General features: G+C 39.8%; 2 protein-coding genes across 7 annotated transcripts in view; one reads left to right on the top strand and one right to left on the bottom strand.

Annotated features, from left to right (window-relative positions):
* The window catches only part of SNAP23 (synaptosome associated protein 23), a 36,032-nt gene extending 25,918 nt beyond the window's left edge, over nucleotides 1-10,114 (bottom strand). For 2 of the 4 annotated variants that reach the window (XM_081831008.1, XM_081831010.1), the window contains exon 1: nucleotides 9,980-10,114. The gene's annotated coding sequence lies outside the window, so the exon portion shown is untranslated. The remainder of the gene's footprint in view (nucleotides 1-9,979) is intronic. The other 2 variants (XM_006731695.3, XM_081831009.1) reach the window with 2 other exon arrangements.
* A 2,841-nt stretch (nucleotides 10,115-12,955) lies between these two features.
* The window catches only part of ZNF106 (zinc finger protein 106), a 64,460-nt gene continuing 50,432 nt past the window's right edge, over nucleotides 12,956-26,983 (top strand). For all 3 annotated transcript variants that reach the window (XM_081830982.1, XM_081830981.1, XM_081830980.1), the window contains exon 1: nucleotides 12,956-13,107. The gene's annotated coding sequence lies outside the window, so the exon portion shown is untranslated. The remainder of the gene's footprint in view (nucleotides 13,108-26,983) is intronic.

The raw sequence follows: 26,983 nt of genomic DNA, 5'->3' as shown, positions 1-26,983 counted from the left end.
TTTAACAACGTAGGACAAGAACAACTTAGGCTTCAACAGGTTAAGCAGTGAATTACTACGTATGACCCAGCAATTCTATTCTACGTACATTAGAGAGAAATGAAAACATAGGTCCACATAAAAACTTGTACACAAATGTTTAAAGCAGCATTATTGCTAACAGCCAAAAAGCAGAAAAACCAAATGCCCAAATGTCCATATAATGGAATATCATTCAGCCATAAAAAGGAATGCTACATGCTACAACATGTTTGAGGCTTGGAAGCATTATTCTAATTGAACAAAACCAGACACAAAAGACCCCATATTGTTTGACGTCGTTTATGTGAAATGCCCAGAATAGGTAAATCCATAGAGACAAAAAGTAGATTAGTGATTGCCAGAGGATGGGGGAAAGTGGGGACGGGACTGACTACCAATAGATATAGGGATTGTTTTGGGGGTGATGGAAATGTTCTGGAATTAGTAGTGATGGCTGCACAGCCTTATGAATATACCCAAAGCCACTAAATTGTATACTTTAAATGGCAAACTTTACATTATGTGAATTATGTCTCAATTTCTAAAAATTGAAAAAAATGACTTAGGGATGGAGAAAGAATATTTAAAAGAAGAAAACAGTTAAGGAAAACAGTATGAGTAAGAATGAAAAGGAAGATGAGAAGGAAAACATTAATTCTGTAGCTTTTCCTATGCCAAACAATTTTCTGCCACAGTATAAAATGATAGATTTAGTTAAAATAAATGATAGTAGCTATAGAGGAGGCACCACTGAAATATAAAACTTGTACTTTATATCCAATGGATCCCCTCCTTTCTTCTCCAAAAAGAAAAATGGTGGTTGGAAAACAGGATAGAACAACCACATTAAGAAATAAACCGGATGTACTTCTTTATTAAGATACAAGTACAGTCTGTGTTTGGATTCTGAAAACGTGCCATTCCATATCTTTAAAATGGAAGAGTCCAATTTTCTTTCTCACAATGAGAGAAAAAAATTCTTTTAACTGGCACTTCTGGCTATTATTAATAACTAGTGCAAGAGAAAGTAAAACCTACATAAGGCAACATCAAGGTCATAACTTTTATGTTAGTATATCTGGAAATGTTGAACTGTTTTTAGAGCTTAAAATGGTCATTATAAAGGTTATACACTATATTTTCCAGCAATAAATCTTAATGCCACATTAAAAAATATGTATAGTTTAAAAACTAAAGGCCAAAAATGTAAATGTCCACCCAGCTTAAATGAGATGGAATGAAAACGTTTTAAAAAATTTTACAGACGGGGCGCCTGGGTGGGTCAGTTGGTTAAGCGACTGCCTTCGGCTCAGGTCATGATCCTGGAGTCCCTGGATAGAGTCCCGCGTCGGGCTCCCTGCTCAGCAGGGAGTCTGCTTCTCCCTCTGACCCTCCCCCCTCTCATGCTCTCTCTCTATCTCATTCTCTCTCTCAAATAAATAAATAAAATCTTAAAAAAAAAAATTTTACAGACGATTTTTATTTGTCTTACACAATAATGTATTTTTCTAAATTTTCTTTAAAAGGACTTTTTTTTTAAGTTTTTATTTTATTTATTTTTTTTTTAAAGATTTTTATTTATTTATTATTGAGAGAGAGAGAGAATGATAGAGAGAGAGCATGAGAGGGAGGAGGGTCAGAGGGAGAAGCAGGATCCCTGCTGAGCAGGGAGCCCAATGGGGGACTCGATCCTGGGACTCCAGGATCATGACCTGAGCTGAAGGCAGTCGCTTAATCAACTGAGCCACCCAGGCGCCCCTAAGTTTTTATTTTAATTCCAGTTAGCTAACATACGTTTCAGGTGTACAATACAGTTTCAGGTGTACAATACAGTGATTCAATACTTCCATAAATCACCAGGTGTTCATCACGACAAAAGCACTCCTCAATCTCCATCACCTATTTAACCCAACTCCTTACCCCACTCCCAAAAAGTTATAAACATAGACTGGTTGGGCGCGGGTGGGTGGCGCAGTCGCAATCGGTTGAGCATGCAGCTCTTGGTTTCAGCTCAGGTCATGATCTCATGGTTGGTGAGATCCAGCCCTGCCTGCAGCTCCAGGCTCATTGGGGAATCTGCTTGAAGATTTTCTCCCTCTGCCCCTCCCCCGACTCGCACGCTGGCCCTCTCTCTAAAATAAATAAATAAAATTTTGGGGGGAAAAAGAAAGAACTCAAAGACCAGGACTTTAAAAATTTTAAATTAATAAATCTTTTTTTTTAATTAATAAATCTTAAAAAAAAATCCATACACTGGTTTTGTAGATAAGTTTCAGAATACTGTTACTCTATAACTTCATTAACAGCAAATTTATGCAATAACTATAAGCTTTTGATAATGAAAAACTCTAAAAGATAAAAAATGTTGCAAACTCCAAATGACACAAGAAACAGTGATATAAACAGTATTTTTTTTAGCATTCAGGACAGTCTGTGGGTATTTCAATTCCCACTCCTATAAAATTAAAGTTTTCTTAACCAGTGTTTAGGAAAGTAAAATGCTGATTTTTAAAAACCAAAACTCTGCAGCGCCTGGGTGGGCTCAGTTGGTTGAGCAACTGTCTTCGGCTCAGGTAATGATCCCAGGGTCCTGGGATGGAGCCCCACATTGGGCTCCCTGCTCAGCAGGGGGCCTGCTTCTCCCTCTCTCTCTGCTGCTCTCCCTGCCTGTGCTCTCCTGCTTTCTCTCTGTCAAATAAATAAATAAAATCTTAAAAAAAAAAACAAAACTTTCAAGAGATGATGTAATATATACAAGAAAATTTTAAATTATTCCTACTCTTTGACTTTTTCTTTCAGAAATCCAGAAGAAAATCACAGATACAGACAAAAATACATTGCTCCCAGTATTTATAATGTTAAAAAAAAAACTGAAGCAATCTAAATAACCAATGATGGGATTTAACTGAATAATTATGGTACAACTACATGATGGAATGTTATTCAGCCATTTAAAATTATTTTGAAGACTTTATATTCTTCCATATTTAATTTTAATCAAAAATATATATGTGTGGGGCGCCTGGGTGGCTCAGTCGTTAAGCGTCTGCCTTCGGCTCAGGTCATGATCCCAGGGTCCTGGGATCGAGTCCCGCATTGGGCTCCCTGCTCGGCGGGGAGTCTGCTTCTCCCTCTCCCACTCCCCCTGCTTGTGTTCCCTCTCTTGCTGTGTGTCTCTGTCAAATAAATAAAATCTTTAAAAAAAAAAAAAATATATATATATATGTGTGTATATATACGTGTGTGTATATATAAGCATCTACCTTTGGCTCAGGTCACACATATACGAACTATGTATATATACACACAGTTTGTGTATATATACACTATGTATATATACACATACACACACACATATACAAACTATGTATATATACACATAGTTTGAGATGTCAAATAGTTCTACAACAGTAATAAATAGCAATTCCCCTGCCCTCCCTTGCGCCCCAAACCAATTCCTGCTTCCAGGAGCCCAGAGGCAAAATTTTCAACAGTGTTAGTTGTTCCAGTGTTTAACCTCAAATTCCTAAATCATATGCTTATAGTGTTGTTTCTTGATATTTTCCAATTTGGGGTATCATTCATGAACTTTCTACAATGAAGATATTTAGCTCTTATACCTCCCCATCTCCTATTTTTCTTATTTGTCCTTGGCTGGCTGGCTAATTAAATTCTTGGCTGGAAATCAGAAGTCCTGAAGCAGTGAAGAAATCTGTTTAATTTTGGCTATCCCAGTCAAACAGAGATGACCATAAAATCTTTCCTTCAAAGAACATTTTTATTAATCCCAAGGAACCAAGGTTCCATGGAACATGACTTGGAAACTACTAGCCTGAAGAAATTTCTGCTTAATCAATCAGTTATCTGGGAACAAAATTTCTGCTCAATTCTTATCTCAGAGAACAGTCTCTGAAAATAAACCTCAGAGATCATCTAGTCCAACTTCTTTATACTAAGAGAATAAAAAGCAGCACTTCTGGCTCTTAGGCTCTTTCCATAATACATAATCTTTTCTGGGAGAGGGGGGTGGTCCCTCCTGGAACAGACCTGATGGTAACTGAGGAAAAGGTAGTTGTTTGCAGAGGCCTGTGGTCTTAGAAGGGCATGCCAGACCAGAACCCAACTGAAGAGGAAAACTAGACAAAGGTTGTCAGATGAGAATGTGGTGACATCTAGCTATGGTGACTGCCCCCAAAGAGCTGAGAGTTCCCTTATGCTGATGGATGGAGAGTCAGCAATCTGCCTAGCCTGAAAGCTTAGCAGAAAAAGATTCTGGTCCCAGAATACATCCCTCTTAATTCATTCCAGAAACATTTTTCAAGAATCTGCTATCAAGGGGCACCTGGGTGGCTCAGTCGTTAAGCATCTACCTTCGGCTCAGGTCATGATCCCAGGGTCCTGGGATCGAGCCCCGTATCCGGCTCCCTGCTCAGCGGGAAGCCTGTTTCTCTTTCTCCCACTCACCCTGCTTGTGTTCCCTCTCTTGCTGTGTCTCTCTCTGTCAAATAGATAAATAAAATCTTTAAAAAAAAACAAAAAACGACCATTAAAAAAAAAAGAAAACTACCCTCCTTCCTTTTTAAATGTGTATTTTATGATACATTGTAGTTAGGACATGGAAAATAAAGCACTCTTCTCTCCTGCCTCTAAATATATAGTTTCCAGTTTTTCAGTTTTCTAGTTGTTTTGTGTACACAAGTCCTGCCTCTCTACAAGACTAAAGTCTTCTTAGCTTAAGGCTAAAACCATCTCAACCAATGTCAAGGCCAAGTTGGGCTGAAAATGATTTCAGTTATTATCAATTCTCCTGTGACTAAGCTTGCTACTTTTAGATTAGGTGAGATAATTTAATAAATTGTGTTGAACGAACATAATGTAGTGGTTAATAACACAGACCCCGAGGTCAGACAAACCCTGAGTTCATCCTAGCTCTGATACCCAGGCAATTTACTCAACCTATTCAAGTTTCAGTTTCCTTGTTCATTAGGATAACAGTTCTACCTCCCAATGTTGTTTCAGAAATGAATTAATGTATGTATAGTGTTTAGCACAGTGCTCACGTTATTTATGTTCTCTATCTGCGGTATTTGACTGTTTGAGAGGCTAATCAAAAAGTTACTAGGTGAACTTAGAATCACAGCCAAAATACTTTGGATGGTTGGGGTGAATATTTTATTCAAGCAGGGTGAGCCTTGTGTCATCCCCATCTCACACCTGTGTATCTAAAGATGAATAACGGAGAAAAAAACGGAAAAAATAGAAGAAAGGATAACAGAGAACAAAGTAGAAATTCAGACACGGACCATCACTTATGGGGTAAAAGAATTTAGTTTTTCTTTAGGAATATATTTTTTGCTTAGATCCCATTTTTAATATGAAACATTAAAAATGTTCACACATGGGGGGCGCCTGCATGGCTCAGTCAGTTAAGTGTCTGCCTTCAGCTCAGGTCATGATCCTGAGGTCCTGGGACTGATCCCTGCATCGGGCTCCCTGCTTGCGGGGAGCCTGCTTCTCCCTCTCCCTCTGCCGCTCCCCTTGCTTGTGTGCTCTCTTGCGATCTCTCTCTCAAATAAATAAATAAAATCTTAAAAAAAAAAAAAGAAGGAAGGATGTTCACACACAAAAAGTACAGGTGCACAGTATTCTAAAATACTCAAAATACTCTAGGTCACACCAAAAAGAGTCCCTGCTCTGGTTAGGAAATTTAATTCTTTCTAAAGACATTCAGATGAGAGCTTTATTTATGTCAGGCTAGTTTCCTCCTTTTACTTCCTGTGTTTCCTTTCTACTTCCTTCTACAGGAACAATTTTAACCATTCTTTTTTTTTTTTTTTTTAAAGATTTTTATTTATTTATTTGTCAGAGAGAGAGAGAGAGAGAGAGAGAGCACAAGCAGGGGGAGGAGCAGAGGGAGGAGAAGCAGGCTCCTCACTGAGCAAGGAGCCCGATGTGGGACTCGATCCCAGGACCCTGAGATCATGACCTGAGCCGAAGGCAGATGCTTAACGACTGAGCCACCCAGGCGTCCCCAATTTTAACCATTCTTATAAAGCTCAAAAACTATGCAAATATAAGAAGTACACCACTGAATCATATCTATTAAACATCTTGTTTCAAAGAGCACTGAAGCACATGATTCCAGACAGAAACCATACTGCTGAGAAAATACCACTAAAAATCAGGAACCGAAAAGATCAAGATTACATTTCAGCTTTATAGAAGTACTGTTTATGACTTAATTGCTGAAGCCCAACACCTAGTTTTCAAGTCCTGCTCAACCCTGGAACTTCCACAATTCTACTCTAAGTGACCAGAATATAATCTTAGGAAGGTAGATCTATATGTGATTGTAATCAATTGTATTGACATTGTCTAAAAGAAAGGGTATGGAAACAGAAAAGGGATGCTCTATAAGAGTTAAGAAAGAGGTTCAAGAATGCAGCATTCATTCTCTAAGTAGGAGAGATGTACAATCTGGCAGACTTAAGTATGGTATCTGCCAAGGAAGACACCAAGTGTGAGGTAGGGACAATTAGCAAGGATTCACCTTGCCTGAATGAAATATTTACCCAAGTCATCCAAGTATTTTGGCTCTGATTCCAAGTTCACCTAGAAGCTTTCTGGTTAGCTTCTCAAATATTCTGATACGATGCCAGAGATAGAGAACATAAGCACTCAGGACCCTGGAAAAGAATATCCCCCACAGTAGGTAAAAAGAATGGCATTCTTGGGGCGCCTGGGTGGCTCAGCAGGTTAAGCATCTGACTTTAGCTCAGATCATCATCTCAGGGTCCTGGGATCAAGCCCCAATCAGGCAGGCTCTGTCCTCAGCAGGGAGTCTGCTTGTCCCTCCACTCTGTCCCTCCCCCTGCTCATGCTCTTGTTCTCTCAAATAAATAAAATCTTAAAAAAGAAGAAGAGTGCCATTCTTGTTTATACAAAGGGCAATAGAGCGTAGTGGTTAAGTGCCCCATACTTGGAGGCATGTTTTAAAATCCTGACTATTGCCTAATTTACTTCTCTGTGCTTCAGTTTTTTTCATTAAATGAGAATATAATGTTTATTTTGAGCATTATAAGGACTGAGTTAATTCATGCTAAGCATTTAAACCTTGACTGGTATATAGTGCTCAATGAAACTATCATAATCTTTCATAATTATTAAACATCTCTTGTGATTTTGATTTGAGAATCAAAATCCAAGCATGATCAACCCTAAAAAAATTGTGATTTTAGACTATCAAAGAAGTGTCATAATGTAAGGCCTCCATAGTCATGCCAGAATATACTGTTATGTGTATACAGAGTGGGTAGGGTGGCTTTAAAAGGCAGACACAGGAGACAGGTTTTGAAGGGCTTTGTGTACTCTACCAAGAAGTTTGGATTTTATTTTAGAAGTCTCAAAAGGCCATCTAAAGGTAATTTCAATTGTCAAAGCATTGTTCAAATAAATTTAAATCCAAGTTACACATCTCACAAAAGTCAAGACGGATGGGGGGATTCCAGAAAAAATATACTGATAAGTATACAAGTATGAAATTGAAATCAAAACCAAAATGTCAGTGAATTTAACTGAGTGCAAATGGAACACCACCTCCACCACCAATATTACAAAATGAGCAGTACATGCTGTTTCCTGGCTCTATAATCTACTTCCTCCAGTTGTTGGAGGCACTGGATCCATCTGTTTCAAGTCTCTATTCACCACAACAAAGAAAAAGACCAGTCCTTGTCATCTAGTCCTTTCTCAATCGACAGACCTAGAAACGAAATATAGCACTAGAATAAAAAAGTTCAGCACTCTTGAATTCAAGCAACATCATATATTATAAATGCTAAAATATAAATAACACTGAGTACAAACATAAAAAACAAACTTCCAGAATGTTTTAAGACATAGCACCTTAATTTAGAAGAAAAAAAAAGGCAGCTGATTTCACAAAAATGTCAAAGAGCAAACATCCTCTTTTTCCCTTTTGCTATTCTAATCTACTTTCAGCTGGTGAAACCAGATAAGTAGGTGTGCTAGAATTGTGTCACAATAGTGAATGCCATCACTGAGTTCACAGAATTTTGAAGTCCACTGGCCTAGTCCAATCTTCACTTTATTTTAAAAATGAGTAGGTTAGTTCCAAAGCAGTATTTTCCAGAGTGCAGAGCAAGAACACGAGATGATTTCAGTTGCTATGTAAACAAGTTACATACTGAAGTTACATATTTATTATAATGTGTACTAGAAAAAGGTATACATAAAAACCATGATTTCACAGATTATCACTTTGGAAGAGGGTAGTGCTGAAAACAAGTCTATTAAAAACATGAAATAAAATAACACAGATGATCTTCTAAAAGGCAAATTTTATTATAGTGGTATGGTTCATGAGGAGTGAAATACAGCTGTCCCATGAACAACAGGGCCTGTTTTTTTATTTATTATTTTTGTGTATTTGCTTCCTTCTTGGTTCAAGGTTGTGTTCTGAATGATTAGAAATGATGTGACCTTTAGTTATCCTGTTACTATGCTTAAGCTCATTTAGAGTAAAAGAAGCAAACACTAAGATGCATACAGAAATACTACTGTTTATAGGAAAGAGTGCCATACTGTTAAGAAAATAATGGCACAATAAGACTTTGTTATCCTGGAACTAGAATAACAGGAATTTTTTAGTACATATCCACACACAAGCACCTTAAAAAAAAAAAGAAAAAAAAGAAGCCTAGAAATACGATAAATATCTGAGCTGTAGGCTGTTACATGATTATTCTATTTACTGTCACACTTACTGTCAAAGGAGCATGGTAATGTGAGCAGAGATGTTTCTCCTAATATTTGCTAACATTTATATGAATGTGTTCTTTCTCGTTACCTCTTGCCAAAGGAACGAGTGACAACTAACCATTAGAATGCCTTAGGCATCAACTGTGATGGTGGAAGAAACATTAATTTTTAAAAAACCTTACTATGAAATAGTTTGTTTAGATCTCAACGTGTTCTAGCTAATGATGTGCCATGAATTTCAAGTGTGGTTTTCCAGGCTAGGCAAGAACGCCGGAGAATCATTTCTATTTGGTCTTATCTGCTGTACTTTTTACTGGCACATCTGAAGCCAGTCTTAAGGACATAAGGGCAGAGGGAGTAATATTCCTCTCAGTTCTTGAAATATCTGCTTCTGTGAAGCTACGTTATTTTCACATTACTGAGGGAACGCTGTCAGAAGCTAATATCCAAGCACCCCTCGCCAGTCGTCCCCCTACTTCCTAAAGGAGATGACTAGCAAAAGGCAAAATGATACTCCCTTTTCATCTTCTTTTCCCAACTTTGATGTCTTTCGGTTTCCTCTACCCTCGTCTACCTTTCCTAACATTGTGGTGACTAATGATGAAAAAAAGGATGAGCTGAAATAGCACTTTCCGGTACTCCCCCTGCCCACCCCCGCAACCAACAACTCCAGCCTGGAATTGTAAAATTCGGTGTTTTACAGATCCTTCGTTAGTCTACAGTAAAGCCGCGACGTTAAGGATGGACTTTCCTAGAGAGCATGGACTCTCCAACGCCACGAACCTTAGACACCTTCACACAACTAGTTCAGAGTTATCTGATCACTGTGGTCACCATACAGTCAATTAAGCCCGATCACAGGAACACTGTAGGGGTAGAGGCTGAGGAGGGGTCCAACGAACCACCATCCCGCCACCCTTCCTCTGCTTGGTTTTTAGGAGGGGTCCGACGAACCACCATCCCGCCACCCTTCTCCGCCGGCCCCAAGGTAGTTTCCCGGTGGCTCGAGTCCTTGCTCCGGGCCCGGCCTGCCCAGTCCCGGCCAGAGCACCTCTACTCCTCCCCTTAAGCCCGGCCACACCAAGTTTTAAGCCGTCACGATAATACTCTTCTTCCTGGGACCTGATCCCAAACTTCAACCGGGCTAGCTCCCTCAACCCCACTCCTGAAGGCTCACCAAGCAGTTCCGGCCACTCCTCTCGCGCCGCAGCGGCTCGGACACCCCCAGGCCGGACCTGAGGGTGAGTCCTCCTAGCGCCTGCGCGCGCCGGAGCCGCGCGCCTGCGCACTTCCCTGGCCGCGCGGCCGCGGACACACCCCTGCATCAGAGCCAATCACAGTCTGAGGGGTTTAAATCTCCCTGCCACGCAGGCGGAGAGTCTGCGGACTCACCCGTTAACCGGATAATTCGAATCCCTCCCAAAGGTGGGAAGTATTTATGCAACAAACATTTGTCAAGGGTAAACCGTTTGCTGGATGATCGCTGAAGAAAAGAGGGAGAAAAAAATGCCTTCCCTGCCTTCCCGGGTCTTTCCACCTGTCTAGATTGGAGATCGATATGTAAACAAATTATAGTGGATAGAATATGGTGTATGGCGTTGGAAAGTCCGAGGCGAAGTTGGCGCACAATGAAAGCAGCGCCTTATTCTTAGGGATGTCTGAAAGGGTTCCCAGAGGAATTGACTTTTCAGTCAGGAAGGCTAAGTAGGAGTTCTGCCAGAAGTCTGGGATGGAGGGAAATAGTTTTCCAGCCTGTGGGAACAGTGTATGCCATTAAGATCATAGCACCTTCGGTAAATTCCTTGTAGTTCATCTTGGTTAGAGGCTTACAGCTCATGGTGTATCTCCGGGTGAAGTGGGGAATAAGGTTTAAATAGTCGGCAATGGGCCAGATCTTGGAAGGTTTTGCACTTTTGGACTAGTGAGCCTGCACTTTATGCTATGAACACAGCCACTGAAGGGCTTTAAACAGGTCCAGGAACTCTTCCTGAATAGAGCACAGTGCTTGAAATTAAAATAAATAGATAGATAGATAGATAAATAAATAAATAAAAAGTATTTCAAAGGAGAAGAGGGTTTTGGAAGAGAGAAGGTATCTCAATTATAAGAGGAAGTATGTGTAAGTTTTATGTTTAGTAACAGGAAGTTAAAGAAGTTCTCATCTGATGACCTCTGTTTTCTCTGTGAAGTAGGAGATGAGGTCATCTGCTAATAGAAAAGGAGTTGGGAGCTTTAAGGAAAGTGGAGAAGTTTTGGAATATTGTTACAGAAAGTGAAAGAACAAGTTGACCCCAGACAAGTAGGACTGTTAAGCAGTGTGGGCTTTTATAAGATTGGTAAAAATGAGCTTCCCAGCTTCTACCCTCCTGTGTGACTTTCTCAAGCAGCAGTCACTTCTTGTGCGCAGAAGTGGACAAAATGTATGGTTGAGTTTATTTATGGTTGGGATAATGCCATGGTATAATGCCATAGTTCTCAACCAGGAACATTTTTGCCTTTGAAGGAATATTTGGCAATGTCTGGAGTCATTTTTGATTGTCAAGATGATGGGGATTGAGTTGGGGGATATAAAGGCATGTAGGTGTAATGTAAAGGATGTAATGTAAAGGCATGTGAAGGACGTAAAGGTGGGGGATACTACAGGCATCTAGTGTCCAGGGATGCTGCTAAGCATCTTACAATGCACAGGACAGCACAAGAATTATCTCCAAAATAGGGGCACCTGGGTGTCTCAGTCCGTTAAGCGTCCAACTCTTGATTTCAGCTCAGGTCATGATCTCAGAGTTGTGAGATGGAGCCCCGCATTGGGCTCTGTACTGGGCGTGGAGCCTGCTTGAGATTCTCTCTCTTTCCTTCTGCCCCTCCCCACCTCTAAAAAAAATTATGTTCAAAGTATCATAGTACCAAGGTTATAAAACCCTGACCTAGGGGTGCCTAGGTGGCTCAGTCGGTTGGGTGTCCTCCTTTTGGTTTCCACTTAGGTCATGATCTCGGAGTGGTGGTGTCTGTACTCAGCTGGGAGTCTGCTTCTCTCCCTCTCCCTCTGCCACTCCCTGCTCCCCTGCTCTCTGTCTCTCAAATGAATAAATAAATCTTAAAAAAAAACCCAAAAAAACCCTGATCTAGGATTACCTTGATGCTCACCAATGGCTGACTTTGGTCTTCTACAAGCTTTTTCTTGGACTATGGCCCTGAGCTTATAGGGCAACATAGTCCTTCCATTGCACCTTTGAAGGAGAGTAGAATGAGCAGTGTACCTCAGACTTTGAGTGTTTCAAGAAATTGTGATGTCACAAATACAGAATTGGAATAGCTCCTCACTCCTTTAGATGCAAATCTGGGCTTATACATAGATGAAGATGAGTTGCTTACTTTGATTTTAGGTATCGAAGATCTTGTTGAACATAGACATTATTAGAACTTCAATAATATAGGAGTAACACTTCACACCATTATTAATCTTAATGTAACTTGGTTTATCTGATTAATTGTAGTCACTAAAAATAGGATCCTGAGGGAATGAGTATGGACTACATTTAATGAAGGAAATAAATACATTCAGCATTAAAATATAATCATTGGTATTCATGGATTTTTTTACTTTATGACGGGCACCCATTCATGGATAGGCACTTGACCCAAGTTATGTCATTTAATCCCAGCAACCCCCTGAGAGATATCACTATCCTAATTTTAACTGTGCAGAAACTGAGTGTCCGAGAAAACTTGTAATTTGCCCAAAGTCATAAATTACTAGTAGATAGGTCAAGATTGAACTCAGATCTGTCTGCCCGCAAGCTCTTGCACCTTCCATTAAACTTCAGTAAGTTTTACAAGGCAAAAATTGTTCGAAATTTAGCTTAAACAATTGCCACAATATAAAAGGAATGCTGGGGATTTAGGAAGAGAGTAGAAGCAACTGGGAGGCCCAGAAAGAGTAAAAGAATGAGAAAGGAACTAGGGAGGCTGGTCACAGGTGCGTTCATTGCAGCCGAGTAACTTCTGCAAGCCGGGCTGCCTTCTTGATCTTTCTTTTCCAGTAAAGCCTCTTTCCCCTGTGTCCGTTGTTCACTCTCGTGTGTTCAAATAAAGCTAGATTATTGAGAAAGGCGGGCAGCAAAGGGGGGGGGGGGAAAGGAGCGTGACGGCGGCGGTGTGCGCCTGCGCGCTGGCGGCAGCGGCGGCGGTGCCCGGCGGGGAAGGGGTCCGGAGTGGGCCGCCGGACCCAAAACTGAGGGGGGCCTCGGGGAGCCCCCTCCCGGGGACCTTGGCGGCCTGATGGAGTAAGAGGGGTCGGCTGTGATTGTGAGTATCGAGGGGCCGGGCTGCGTTGAGGCATCCCGGAACGGCGGGGTCCTGGTGGTCTGCCCCTAAGGTTTCGAGCTGCAGGACGCGGCCGGGTTTCTGCTCCTGCAGGCTGCGGCGCAGCGGCATCCCGGTCCTCCCCTCTCCCAGAGCCCGCGCGGTTTACAGGCAGGCGGTGCTTCTGGCTTCGGGGTACAGATTCTCGCGGGGGCGTTCTGGCTCTGCTTCTAGCCCCTGCAGGAAACGCGCCTGAAAGAACCCTAACCTTTAGGGGAGGCCACTGACCTCTTTCGGCCCCCGGTTCCTCAGGGATCTCGTAGACCCAGGTGCTTCAAGGCCTACGGGTCACAGGCCAGGAACACCTTTCGACCTCTTGTGACTGACAGCCTCCGTTCTTTTGCCTCCTTCCGTCTTCTCTCCCCGTGGGATGCCTCTTAATAATAGCTACTAATTATGGAGCGTTTACTACGTGTCAGTTTAATATTTAGTCCGAATCTCGGTGCATAATTATGGGGGAGGAAATACTTTGCACCCCGCTCCCGCTTGAGTCTGCTCAATTTAATCATCCTTGAGAGTCAGTAAGCCATTTTATTGGGAAGTTTGAGATTTCCATGGCTTTTAGAAATTTGGGACTGCCATGCTAGTTAAGGGAAGTTCTCTTACCTAACAAATAGGTGCCTTATCCACCATAATGGTTTATATAGAATTTACTCAAGCCGAAACAACTTTTTAGCACTTAAGAGCCCAATACTATTCTAAAGCCCATGGGAAATAGTAAAATTTGTTTAAATCCCTGTTCTCCAGTTTGGTTGTGAATGAAACAATGGAAGATAATATTTCGATTCAGTTAGGATACATTTAGCACCACTGCATATGTGCCAGACACACTCAGGTTTCTCACAAAAATTGATGAGATACTGTAATGGAAAGTGTTTTTTTAATTTCAGATTAGGCCGCTAAAAGTTTGATGGTAATTTGCTCAAGCTAACCTAGCTAGGGTAAGTGGTGAAATTCACATATGCCAAGGCTCATCTTGTCCTGTTACACCAAGAATCCTAAGCACTTCTGAGAAACAACTACATGACAGTTTTAGTTTCTAGAGTTAACTCTTTAGAAAATGGTAGACACCTTTAAAGGTACTAGATGGTTTTTGAAGAACTTCAACGTGGCTTGGAAGGTGGTAGGAGGGTGTGAAGGAAAATGATCAAGTTAGTTCAGAACCAGTTGCTTTGATTAAAAGGACGATATTTAGAAAGGAAAAACTGCAAATGGTAATTTTTTATCTACATTAGAGCACAGCACGTGTAATCTGTAGAAGAGTCTCCTGTACAAAGAAAGCAAGGAATAATGGTAGATGCTACCTGACTTGGTTCTGGGACCATGAATGGCTCTGTGAGAAATATACATATTGTGCATTTCGTAATTGGAATATTTTAGTGGGACGTTTAGGTTTAATTTGTGTATCCAGTGAATAAGAACATGTAGGTAGATAAGTTACATAGGAATACTCCAGTTGCACATTCAGCATGCTAAGTCTCTTAATTGAAACCTTACAGTCAGTTGGGTTTTTTCCTCCTAGAATCTAATCTGAAAGGAACTATCAAGAAATGAGAGTTCCTAAGTGTTCATCAGTAGAGGACTGGTTAAAGAAATTATGCATTTGTTAGAACAAGCCAGCCCTCTGTGCTGATACTGAGTAATAACCAAGATATGTTAAGTGAAACAAAAAGTGCAAAAGAGGTTTTGTATTTTGCAACCGTTTGTTACTTTTTAAAAAAGTTTATGTATTTGCATATATATGTATAGAATAGGTCTGGAGGAATATGTAAGAAAGTGGTAACAGTGACTGTAGGTGCACATGGCTGGGAAATAGGAATGGGAAGGGAATAATTTTCTGTGTTTTTAAGATTGTGTGTGTGTGCGCGTGCGTGTGCATGCACACGCACACGCGCATTTGCGCAAAAAGGTGGTTTTATTAAAGCACAGGGACAGGACCTGTGGGTAGAGTTGCCCCGGGGTCATGAGGAGTGGACCATTATATACTTTCAAGTTGGGAGGGGGTTAGGGATAGTGTTAGCCTCCCAGCTATTTTGGAAACAAGGTTTCCTGGATCCTGAGGGGGCTAACAATTGTTAGGAAAGGTCTTATATTACTGTTTAGTAAAAACTTAGTCATGAGACCCTTCAGATGTATATCTGTGGGTCATATGCTTGGGGGATGATTGACAACTTGTATCATGGGGGGAGTAGATAAAGGAAGTTTCCAGAGGAATTTTTATATGTTAAAGTAGACTTACGGGGTGGGCTAAAACTAGCCTTTTGCCCTTAGCAAAGTATTTATATTGAGGCAGCTGAGTTCCTAGAGAGAGGTCACTCTACCTGTTTCAAGGACTTATCCGTGGGCTGTAGATAGTAAGGAAATTTAATTTTTTCTTCTGCCTTTGTTTCCCACATCATGTTTTTAAGAATTGTTTTATGAAACTTAAAAACATCCAGAAAAGTAGAGAAAATGCTGTATTGAATCTGTGCAAATTGATCATTTTAAAATCTGTTGTTACATTGCTGTATTTTATTCCTGACATCTCTAAACAATTTAATACACATCTCTCATAAAAAGAACATTTTCCTGTATAACCCGGTAACACAATCACACTGAACAACTAATTTTTCTGTATTATGTAATACCCAGTCTTTATTAAAATTTCCCCAAATTGGGGGCACCTGGTTGGCTCAGAGGAACATGCGACTATTGATCTTTGGGATTGTGAGTTCAAGCCCCATGTTGGGTGTAGAGATTACAAAAAAAACCTTAAAAATTGTCCCCAAATTGTCCTCCCCCCCCCGCACTGTTTTTGATCCTATTTGCAATCAAAGTCTATGCATTGCATTTGGCTATTATGTCTCTTGAAATCTTTTTAAATCTAGAACAGTTACCTTTTTTCTCTCCCATTCTCTTCTTTCGTCATGACTTGTTGAAAGAGACCTGGTCAATTATCTGGATTTATCTGATTGATTCCTAGTGGTTTACTTAGCTGGTTACTGCAAACTGGAAGGTACAGGTAAATGCTTGATTGGATTCAGGTTAAACACTTTGGGGCTATCAAAGACTATGCTGTGTACTCTAGTTTTTCTATTAATTATATTGAGATTAGTGGATTCAGATGGAAAATGTGAGATTCTCCATTGTAAAATTGTATTTCTCCCCTTGGAAACCAGCTGTAAGCCCTTTTGTATATTTAAAATTTAAAACTAGTGTTACCTATTCAAAATATAAATAATTACCTTTAAAAAGACAAAGCTTGGGTGCCTGGGTGCCTCAGATGGTTAAGCGTCTGCCTTTGGCTCAGGTCACGATCTCCAGGTCCTGGTATTGAGCTCCAAGAGCCCTAGGTTGGGCTCCAGGCTCAGCAGGGAGTCTGCTTCTCCCTCTCCCTCTCCCTCTACCCCTGCTCTCTCTGTCTCTCTCTAATAAATAAAATCTTAAAAAAAAAAAAAAAGACAAAGCTTACTGGAAGAAATTGCTGCTGCTTATTTTTTATTTTTTAAAGATTTTATTTAGGGATGCCTGGGTGGCTCAGTCGGTTAAGCGACTGCCTTCGGCTCAGGTCATGATCCCAGGGTCCTGGAATCAATCCCGCTTTGGGCTCCTTGCTCAGCGGGGAGCCTGTTTCTCCCTCTGCGTCCTGCTCCCCCCTGCTTGTGCACTTTTTCTCTGACAAAATCTTAAAAAAAAAATAAAGATTTTATTTATTTACTTGTTTAGAGAGAGCAAGAGCAGTGGGAGAGGGAGAGGGCATCTCCAGCTGACTCCGTGCTAAGTGCAAGGTGGGGCTCCATCTCACAACCCTGAGATCATGACCTGAGCTGAAATCAAGAGTCGGTTGCTGGGTGCCTGGGTGGCTCAGTCCTTAAGCGTCAGCCTTCGGCTCAGGTCATTATCCCAGGGTCCTGGGATTGAGCCCCGCATTGGGCTCCCTGCTCCGCGGGAAGCCTGCTTCTCCCTCTCCCACTCCCCTTGCTTGTGTTCCCTCTCTCGCTGTGTTTCTCTCTTTCTGTCAAATAAATAAATAAATAAAATCTTAAAAAAAAAAGTCGGTTTCTTAACCAACTGAGCCACTCAGGTGCTCCATGCTGTTGTTTTTTTTGGGGGGGTGGGGTGCGGGGGGAAGGTAGGGGCAGAGGGAGAGAGAGGATCTTAAGCAGTCTCTGTGCTAAGCGTGGACCCCTACATGGGGCTCAATCTCAGAACCCTGAATTCATGACCTGAGCTGGAATCAAGAGTCCCAACATTTAACCGACTGGGACATTCAGGTGCCCCATGCTGCTTTTTTTTTTTTTTTTTTAAGATTTTATTTATTTATTTGAGAGAGAGAGAGTGAACAAAGGATCCCAAGCAGAGGGAGAGGGAGAAGCAGGCTCCCCACTGAGCAGGGAGCCCGCTGTGGGGCTGGATCCCAGGACCTGAGCCGAAGGCAGACCCTTAATCAACTGAGCCACCCAGGTGCCCCATGCTGCTGCTTTTTTAAACTGAATCCCTGATAACTAGGTGGTAGTATCTCATTTTATACAAGAGGAATTTCAAGTTCAGAGGTTAAAATTTACTCAAGGTGGTAGACCTATTAATTTTATCTGTTTCCAAGGTCATGCTTTTCCACCATACTTTGTAAACTATACACTGGTATGTAAAAGTAAAATTGTTATTACTCCTAGTAGTTATGTTACTTGTCTCTCATATCTTTTTGAACAGGTAATCAGTATCTAATGATATTAGACATTTTGGAGTATCAGTAAATGTGGATAGATCTCTGTAATGTAATAGTCTATAATGAGCCATTTTGAAAGTTCAAAATATGTGTGCAAGTCGAAACTCTTAATGATTTCTGGAGTTCTAAAAAAGTTCTATACATGGAAGCATTATGCAGTCTTGGTTCTTGTGCCTAAAGTCTTCAAGGTTTAAAAAAAATATGAGTTAAAAGAAAATTAAAAAATTAAAACTATATGTGTATTATTGTTTAATTTTTTTAAAAGTACAAAAGGGTCTGTAATGAAAACCTGCACACCCTCACTTTTTTCCCCAGAGGCAGTAACTGTTACCAGTTCCTTGGGTAGCCCACTATAGATACTCTGCATGTTTATGTATATGTCACTAGGATAAATTTTGTCATTCTTCTATAGAAGTATCTTAGCAGCATAACCTAAAATAATACTGTTGAAGTTTATACTCCAGTTTTTATTGTTTATATTTTGAATGTCTTTGCTAACTTGTATTCATTCATTCAACAGTATTGAGTGCTTATTCTATACCAGATGGTGTGGCAAGTCATAGGAATAAAATGATGAACAAGACAGGCATTCCTGCTAGCTGTCAAGGAGGTTACCCTCTATTGGGAGAGGCAGTCATTAAGCAAATCATTATACTAATGACAGTAGCAAAGATTCAGTACCTGCTCTGTGCCAAACACTTTATGTGGATTTTTAAATTTATTTCTCAAAACAACCCTATGACATTGATACTAATAATATTTTTATTTCATGAATGCACAAAAAGATTAAATTATTTGGTCAAGATCGCACACAACTAGTAAGTGATAGAGCCAGGTTTCAAACACAAGTAGTCTGGCTATAGAGATCTTGGCTATCTTCCTTTATCCTAATGCAGTGGTTTTTAATGAGTTTGAGATCATCCCCTAAGGAAGTTTGGAAATTTGTGGGGGTGTTTTTTGGTTTCAGAATCATTGAGAGGATGACTTTGACTTTAGTGGATGGAGATCAGGGATGTTGGACATCCTGCAATGTAAAGGACATCCCTAACCTATATGGTAAAAATTGTTACACATTTTGCATCACTTTCAGATGTTCCAGAAGATGTTCATGTATGTGAAAAATCTGTTTATGATCGTATGGCCTAGAACCAATTTGTTTTACACAGAAACTCTATTTTTTTTTGTTTTGTTTTTACATACAGCATAGTTACTGTATAAATCAAGTGATTGTGCTTTCTTTACTTTAGAAAGTTTACAAAGAGTTGGCCCCTATTTTGGAAAATCATATCATAGACAGCAGTGCTATTCCTGGTATTTTTATCAACAACATAACATGTCTACATCAGTCTGTATTTGTAGTTGTTACCTTCATAGTCTTACATCATCTAATCTAGTCATGTCCAAGCATTTGCATGTTGAAATGCATATTTTTTATGAGAAATTACTTTTTTGTTATAGTTAGCACATTATATTGATATTTTAGATTTTACTTGTGTAAGTTACAGTACATTATATTGCACATTATATTGATATTTTCAATTTTACTTGTGTAAGTTACAGTAGCTCTGAATGTCGTTTCTTTTTTTTTTTTTTTTTTTAAAGATTTTTATTTGAGAGAGAACGTGTGCGTACATGATCCCAGGGTCTTGGAATCGAGTCCCACATTGGGCTTCCTGTTCAAGGGTAAATCTGCTTCTCCCACTCCCCCTCCCCCTACCGCCCTGAATTTCATTTCATTAAGGATAGGAGATATTAGGGGCATCTGGGTGGCTCAGTCGTTTAGCATCTGCCTTCGGCTCAGGTCATGATCCCAGAGTCCTGGGATCAAGCCCCACATGGGGCTCCCTGCTCAGTGGGAGGCCTGCTTCTCCCTCTCCCACTCCCCCTGCTGTGTTCCTTCTCTCGCTGTGTCTTTCTCTGTCAAATAAATAAATAAAATCTTTAAAAAAAAAAGGATAGGCGATATTACAAAATATTTATGATTAAGAAAAGGTATAAGTATCTTGAAAGAAAAATTGTGTGGTGACAGTTGGGGAAGCTGGTTGATGAGCACACTGGGGAGTGTTATATTAATCCCTCACATTTATGTAAGAATGAAAATTCCCATCATGTTTTAGAAAAAAAAAAAAGGGTATTGGGTCTGATATGGTTGAGAACTGCTGCTCTAGTCCCTGCCTCAGAAATAGTCACAGTTGTGACAAGTGGTATGAAGAAAGTACAGGATTTTAGGAAAGAAGTGTATATGAGGGAATATGGCCTAATCTGAGAGATCAGGGAGCACTTCCCCAGGCAGCTGACATTTGGACTGAGATTTGAAGCATGAGTAGTTAACAAGATGGAAAAGAATAAAAGCATTCCAGGGAGAGGGACCAACATATGAAAAAGGGAGGGAACATGGTAGATGGGAAGAACTGGAAATACCATTTTGTCTGGTGTACAGAGATCTAGGGGAAAAGTAGCTCAAACCTAGTGCTTATTAGCAAGGGTCATATCAAGTGGGCTTTTTAAAATATTTTGGTTTTTATCTTAAATTATTGGACGTAATGAAGGGCTTTTAAAAGTCAGGGGCTGAGGCATTAAACATGAGTGTATGGGCTTGGCTTTTTCAGTGTATGGTTGAGGGAATCATAGAAGTGTATGTTTAGGTGAAAGTGAAATTGAAGTAGACCAGAATGCTGAGTCATTTCATGAAAGACAACTGCCATTTAAGAGTCACTGCAGACCCTAGCCAACTTTGTCACTAAGCCTAGGGCCTCCTACTCCATCACAGGATTGATAGGTAAGTCTTTTTTGAACAGCCCCACCTGCTTGAACATTGCCTGGAGCCATTTAGTCAGTCTGAGGGCTTTTAAAAGTGCAAGCATGGGAATCCAGTTCTGGTCATGGCTTAGTAAGCTCCTACTGGTAGACCTTCCTATGAATAACAGCTATTTAGACCAGAAGTACATAATACAACTAAGATCAATGGGGAGTTACCCAAAGCAAGCAGATTCTGGAAGGGAATTAACATTTGAGGAACAGAACGACATGGGCATGATTTCCCATTTTCACGGCCCCAATCTGTACCAGGTAGGATGGTTAAAATTCTGAAATAAACTGCAGTGTTTTGGTTCCTGAAGAAACAAAAGTTAAGGCTCAAGGCAGACACAGCTGTTGGGAAGTGAGAGGAGAATCCTGGAACATAGAGAAGCATCAAACTCTGAATGAATTCTACCCAAGTCTTGGCAGACTGTTGAATTATGCATGTGTAGAGCAGACTCCAAGAAGATCAACTAAGGATAAAAGGACTAAATTGAGATTTCATCTACCTAAGACACAGAGTTTGCAGTTTGAGTCAACCAATTTAAGTACCTACTAAAACAAAAATAAAAACACTCTTCAGAGGAATATAAAGGAATCCAGGGCCTCCACAACATAACATTTACAACATGCAGCATATATTCTAAAATTACTTACATACAAAGGATCAGAGAAATGTAACCTCAAGTTAAAAGATAATCTACAGAGACTAACTTTAAAATACATAAATGTTGGAATTAGCAGGAAAGGATTTGAAACTTTTGTAACTGTTATAAAAGGAAAGCGATGTATAGGAAAATATGTTCACAAAGAATGAATATTAAGTAACCAAATGGATATTCCAAAGTTGAAAAATATGATACTGAAAATAAAGTGGATGGGCTAAAAGCAGAGTAGAGATGACTGAGGAAAGAATCCATGAAATTAAAGATCAGTAGAAATTATTCAGGGAAAGGAGCAGCATATCCTCAAGGACCTGGGGGCAATATCAAAAAATCCAACATATGTAATTAAAGTCCCAGAAGAAGAGGTAGAGGTGAAAGAATGGGAAAGAAAAATATTTGCAAATATAATGGCTGAAAATCTCCCAAATTTAGTGAAAGGCATAAATTGACAGATTCAATAAGCTCAGCAAATCCCAGTAAGGATAAAGACAAAACCATGCAAACCACAGGTTTAAAAATGAAGAAGGGCGCCTGGGTGGCTCAGTTGGTTAAGCGACTGCTTTCGGCTCAGGTCATGATCCTGGAGTCCCTGGATCGAGTCCCGCATCGGGCTCCCTGCTCGTCAGGGAGCCTGCTTCTCCCTCTGACCCTCCCCCCTCTCATGTGCTCTCTCTCTCTCATTCTCTCTGTCTCAAATAAATAAATAAAATCTTTAAAAAATAATAAATAAAAATGAAGAAAACCGTAACTGGGTGCTTCATAATCAAACTGTTGAAAGCCAAAAATCAAAGGAAAAATCCAGAAAACAGCAGAAGAAGCCATGTTGCATACAGAAGGGTAGTCATAAAGGCCAGAGAGAATAGAAAATGATTAAAATGCTGAAAGAAAAATTTGACAATCCAGAATTTCAGATTCAGTAGTATCGCCTTCAAGAATGAAAGTGAAATAAAAATATTGTCAGATAAAAGAAAACCAAGAGAATTCATAACTAGCAGGTTTGCACTACAAGAAATGCTAAAGTGCTTCAGTCTGAAGGGAAATGATACCTGGTGGAAACTTGAATCTTCATAAGGAAATGAAGAACATCAGAAATGGTAAATATGTGGATAGTTATAAATCTCTCACTTTTTTCTTAAAACAACATATAACTGTTGAAATAATTTTTAAAAAGCATCTTCTGGCGATCATCACATAATGTAGATACGAAACCTATACGATAAAGCATGGAATGGGAGGTGGGGGTATATGGACCTATATGGGAACAAGGTTTGTATATGTTATGTGAAATGGCAAATTATTAACATTGAGTAAAGTGTAAAATGAGAAGGATGTATTTTGTAATTCTTAGAGTACTTACTACGGAAAAAATGTGAAGTGTTGCTTAAAAGCTAGTAGAAAAATTAAAGTGAATAATCCAAAAGAGGTTAGAGGTACAGCCGAACAGAAATAATGGTAGACCTAATCCAACCATATCAATAATTTCATTTAGTTTAATGGAATAGATACTCTGATTCAATGCATATGGACAGATTGGCTAAAAGTAAATGCATGGAAAAAAATACACCTTTTAATGAGTAAGCATAAGAAGGCTGGAGTGGCTGTATTCATATCAGATAAAGTAGAGTTCAAGATAAAGTGTGTTGCTAGAGTTAAGGGGGTCATTTCGTAATGATAAAGAGGTCAGTTCATGACATAATCATAAACATGTATGTGCCTAATACAGAGGTTCAAATTACATCAAACAAAAATGGATAAAATTGAAAAAAGAAATAGACAACAGTCATGGCGATTTTAACACTCTTCTCAACAACTGATAGACAACTAAACTAACAAAAAGTCAGTATAGAGCTCCACCCAACTACTACAGAATATACTTCTTTCCCCAGGTGTACTTACAGACCAGATGCTGAGCTTTGAATCAAGTCTCAATAAATTTGAAAGGATTGAAATAATACAGAATATGTTCTTTGACCATGGTGGGATTAAAGTAGAAATCAAGATGTCTAAAATAACCCACACAGGGGCTCCTGGGTGGCTCAGTCGTTAAGCGTCTGCCTTCGGCTCAGATCATGATCCCAGGGTCCTGGGATCGAGCCCCGCATAGGGCTCCCTGCTCAGCGGGAAGCCTGCTTGTGTTCCCTTTCTCTGTGTCTCTGTCAAATAAATAAATAAAATCTTTAGAAAAAAAAATAACCCACACATATTCTAAACCTTTGTGTGAATGAAGACATCACAAGAGAAAGTAATTTGAACTGGATGATGAAAATAGAGCATCAAAATTTGTGGGATAATGGTCATAGCCAAGAGGAGCCTGCGGAGACATCACAACCAAATGTAATGTGGTATCCTGGTTGAGATCCTGGAAGAGAAAAAGGATACTAGGTAAAAAGTGAGGAAATAAAATAATGGACTTAAATGAATAATGTATCAATATCAGTTTTTTAATTATGACAAACTCTCATACTGATGCAAGTTGTAAATAATACGGGAAACTGGGAGTGGGGTATATGGTACTTTACTATTTCTGCAATTTCTCTGTAAGTCTAAAACTATTCTAGAATAAATAGTTTATTAAAAAGTGCTTTAAGGGGCACCTGGGTGGCTCAGATGGTTAAGCATCTGCCTTCTTCTCGGGTGGTGATCTCCAGGTCCTGGGATCGAGCCCTGCATTGGGCTCCCTGCTCAGCAGGGAGTCTGCTTCTGCCTCTACCTCTGCTTGTGCGCTCTCTATCTCTCTTTCTCTCTCTCAAATGAATAAATAAAATCTTTAAAAAAAAAAAGGGCTTTAAAAATTTGTAGGATGCAGTTAATGGAGTGTGTAGAGGGAAGTTTATAACTTTAGGCACCTATTTTAGAAAAGAAAGGTCTAAAGACAATGGCCTAAAGTTCTACCTTATGAAGCTAGTAGAGAGCAAGATACTTCTAAAGTATATAGAAGAAAAGAAATAAGACAACAGAAGCAATCAGTGAAATAGGAAAAGACAAACTACACAAAATTACAAAGTCAGAAGTTGGTTTTAACAACATCAATAATGTTGTTAAATCCATAAATACACTGGTAAAAACAACACAAATTACTAGTATCAGGAATGAAAGGGATTTACCACTACAGATCCTGTAGAACAATAAGAGGATATTATAGGCAACCTTATGCCAAAAAATTTCACAACATAACTGGACAGTTTCTTGAAAATATCTATATACTAAAGCTGTCACAAGTTGAGATAAGATCTGAAGATGCTTATATTAAAGAAATAGAAGAATGATTGAAAAAAACTTCCCATAATGAAAACTCAGGGCCATAATGGTTTCATTGATGAATTCTATCAAGTATTTAAAGAAGAAATAACATCAATCTTATATAAAATTACAGAAAATAGACAAAGGGAAATCACTTCCAAACTCATTTCACTAGGCCAGCATAACCCCAGTAACTAAAACCTGATAAAGACGTTACAGATTTAAAAGAAAATTACAAAAGTGTGCCTTATGAACATAGACCCTAAATAATTCTGGGCAAACTATTAACAAGCCATAATACATTATGATGAAGTGATTAAGGATAGATGGAAAGGTATCTATCTGATAAAACATATGGTAAATTGTTAATGGTAGAATCTAGGTGGTAGATACAGGGATATATGGGAAACTGGGTGTAGGATATTCACTATGAGATTCTTCCAGCATTTTTGTGCTTGAAGTTTTCTAAAATACAATATAGGGAGAAAAGGGAATATTATGAACAGATTTGTATTTTAAAGGAATTTCTCCTGCTGCTGTGTAAGGATTAGGAAAGTAGAGGATTACCTGAGAATAGTTTGAGAGAGGATGCTGAGACCATTTAGGAGGATATATGACTGTTCATTTTAGGCTGGCAATTTTAAGGTAGAATTTGAGCCCTGGGAAAATTTCCAAGCTGTTGGAATGCTGAACTTTTGAATAGTACCAAATTTTGTCTAAGCGTATTTTTTTTTACTACCTACTTGCTGAGAAGTTTGGATATATCACTGCCGTATGCACAGTATGCATCAGAGCTTTAATTTTTTGATTTCTAATTTTTTTTAAAGATTGATTTATTTGAGGGGCGTCTGTGTGGCTCAGTCGGTTAAGCATCTGCCTTCAGCACAGGTAATGATCTTGGGGTCCCGGGATCGAGCCCTACATCAGGCTCCCTGCTTGGCGGGGAGTCTGCTTCTCCCTCTGCCTCTGCTGCTCCCCCTGCTTATGCTCTCTCTGTCAAATAAAAAAAATAAAATTAAAAAAAATTTATTTGAGAGAGCATGTGCTTGATGGCTCGATCCCACAACCCATGAGGTCAGGACCTGAGCTGAAGCCAAGTGTCAGACACAACTAACTGAGCCAGCCCGGCGCCCCCATGTGAGCTTTTAGTGAGCATTAGACTTTTGACATTTACAGAGCGATATTGAGCATTTTTGCAAATTCTAAAATTTGCAATACCACTACTTTAGTGGCACATAAATTCCTCCCTAAAATCTGATAAAATATATGGTGACTTTTTCAGAGACTTATTTTTTTTCTTTTTTTGGTGGGCAACAAAGCAAGATTTACTGAGCCATAGCAGAGTGATAGTACAGAGCTCCCAAGGAGGGGACCCAAAGGGGTTGCCCTCAGAGACTTAAGTGTACTTTTTTTTTTTAAAGTATACTTTTTTAAGTATAGGACAGAGGCATTTAGAAAGCTATTAACATCAACTGCTAAAGTAAATGCTTTATTGTATTACACCAGGACTGTAGCCAATGAACTTAAAAGATTATATAAAAGGAAGAAATAATGAAGATGATAGCTATTGTAGTCCTACTTATATAAAGTGGTTGAAGATTACTGAATGTATTGTTAGCAACAAGATGCATGGAGAACGGCAAAGCTTTTGGGGGAGATGTTGGGCAGTTAGCTAGACTCACTCATTAGCTTGCAGTGATTGTAATTCAGTGATTTTTATTTTTTTAAAGATTTATTTATTTATTTTAGAGAGCATGTGAGTAAGCCTGGGGGAAGAGGGCCAGAGGGAGAGGGAGACAATCCCAAGCAGACTCCCTGCTGAACACGGAGCCCTACATGGGGCTCGATCCCACAACCCTAAGATCATGATCCAAGCTGAAACCAAGAGCCAGACACCCAACTGACTGAGCCACCCAGGTGTCCCCAGAATTTTATTTATTTTATTTTTTAAAGATTTATTTATTTGACAGAGACAGCGAGAGAGGGAACACAAGCAGGAGTAGTGGGAGAGGGAGAAGCAGGCTTCCCGCTGAGCAGGGAGCCCAATGCGGGGCTGGATCCCAGGACCCTGGGATCATGACCTGAGCTGAAGGCAGACGCCCAACGACTGAGCCATCCAGGCGCCCCCCCCCCCCGAATTTTTTTAAAGACACATTTATTCAGCATCATGATCAGACCATTACTTAGCAATCAACCACATGCGTGCAAAAAAAAAATCTACATTAAAACCCTTTGTTGGAATGCTTTACACTTTCCACAGAACAGAAACTAAAATAACCTGTTATACAATTAGTCCTCAGTTTTTTGCCCATACACATGAGCATTGTCTAAAACATGTCTTCTTTGCAGCAGGTGGGCCCTGCCACCACTGTGCTTGGCTGAGTTCACAGATCTGTTGTAACCTGTAGCT

Source organism: Leptonychotes weddellii, chromosome 9 (genome assembly GCF_054177405.1).
Source record: "Leptonychotes weddellii isolate Sample4059 chromosome 9, ASM5417740v2, whole genome shotgun sequence".
Lineage (NCBI taxonomy): Eukaryota > Metazoa > Chordata > Mammalia > Carnivora > Phocidae > Leptonychotes > Leptonychotes weddellii.
Note: the sequence above shows the minus strand (reverse complement) of the source record. Positions and strands in the feature narration are given on the sequence as shown.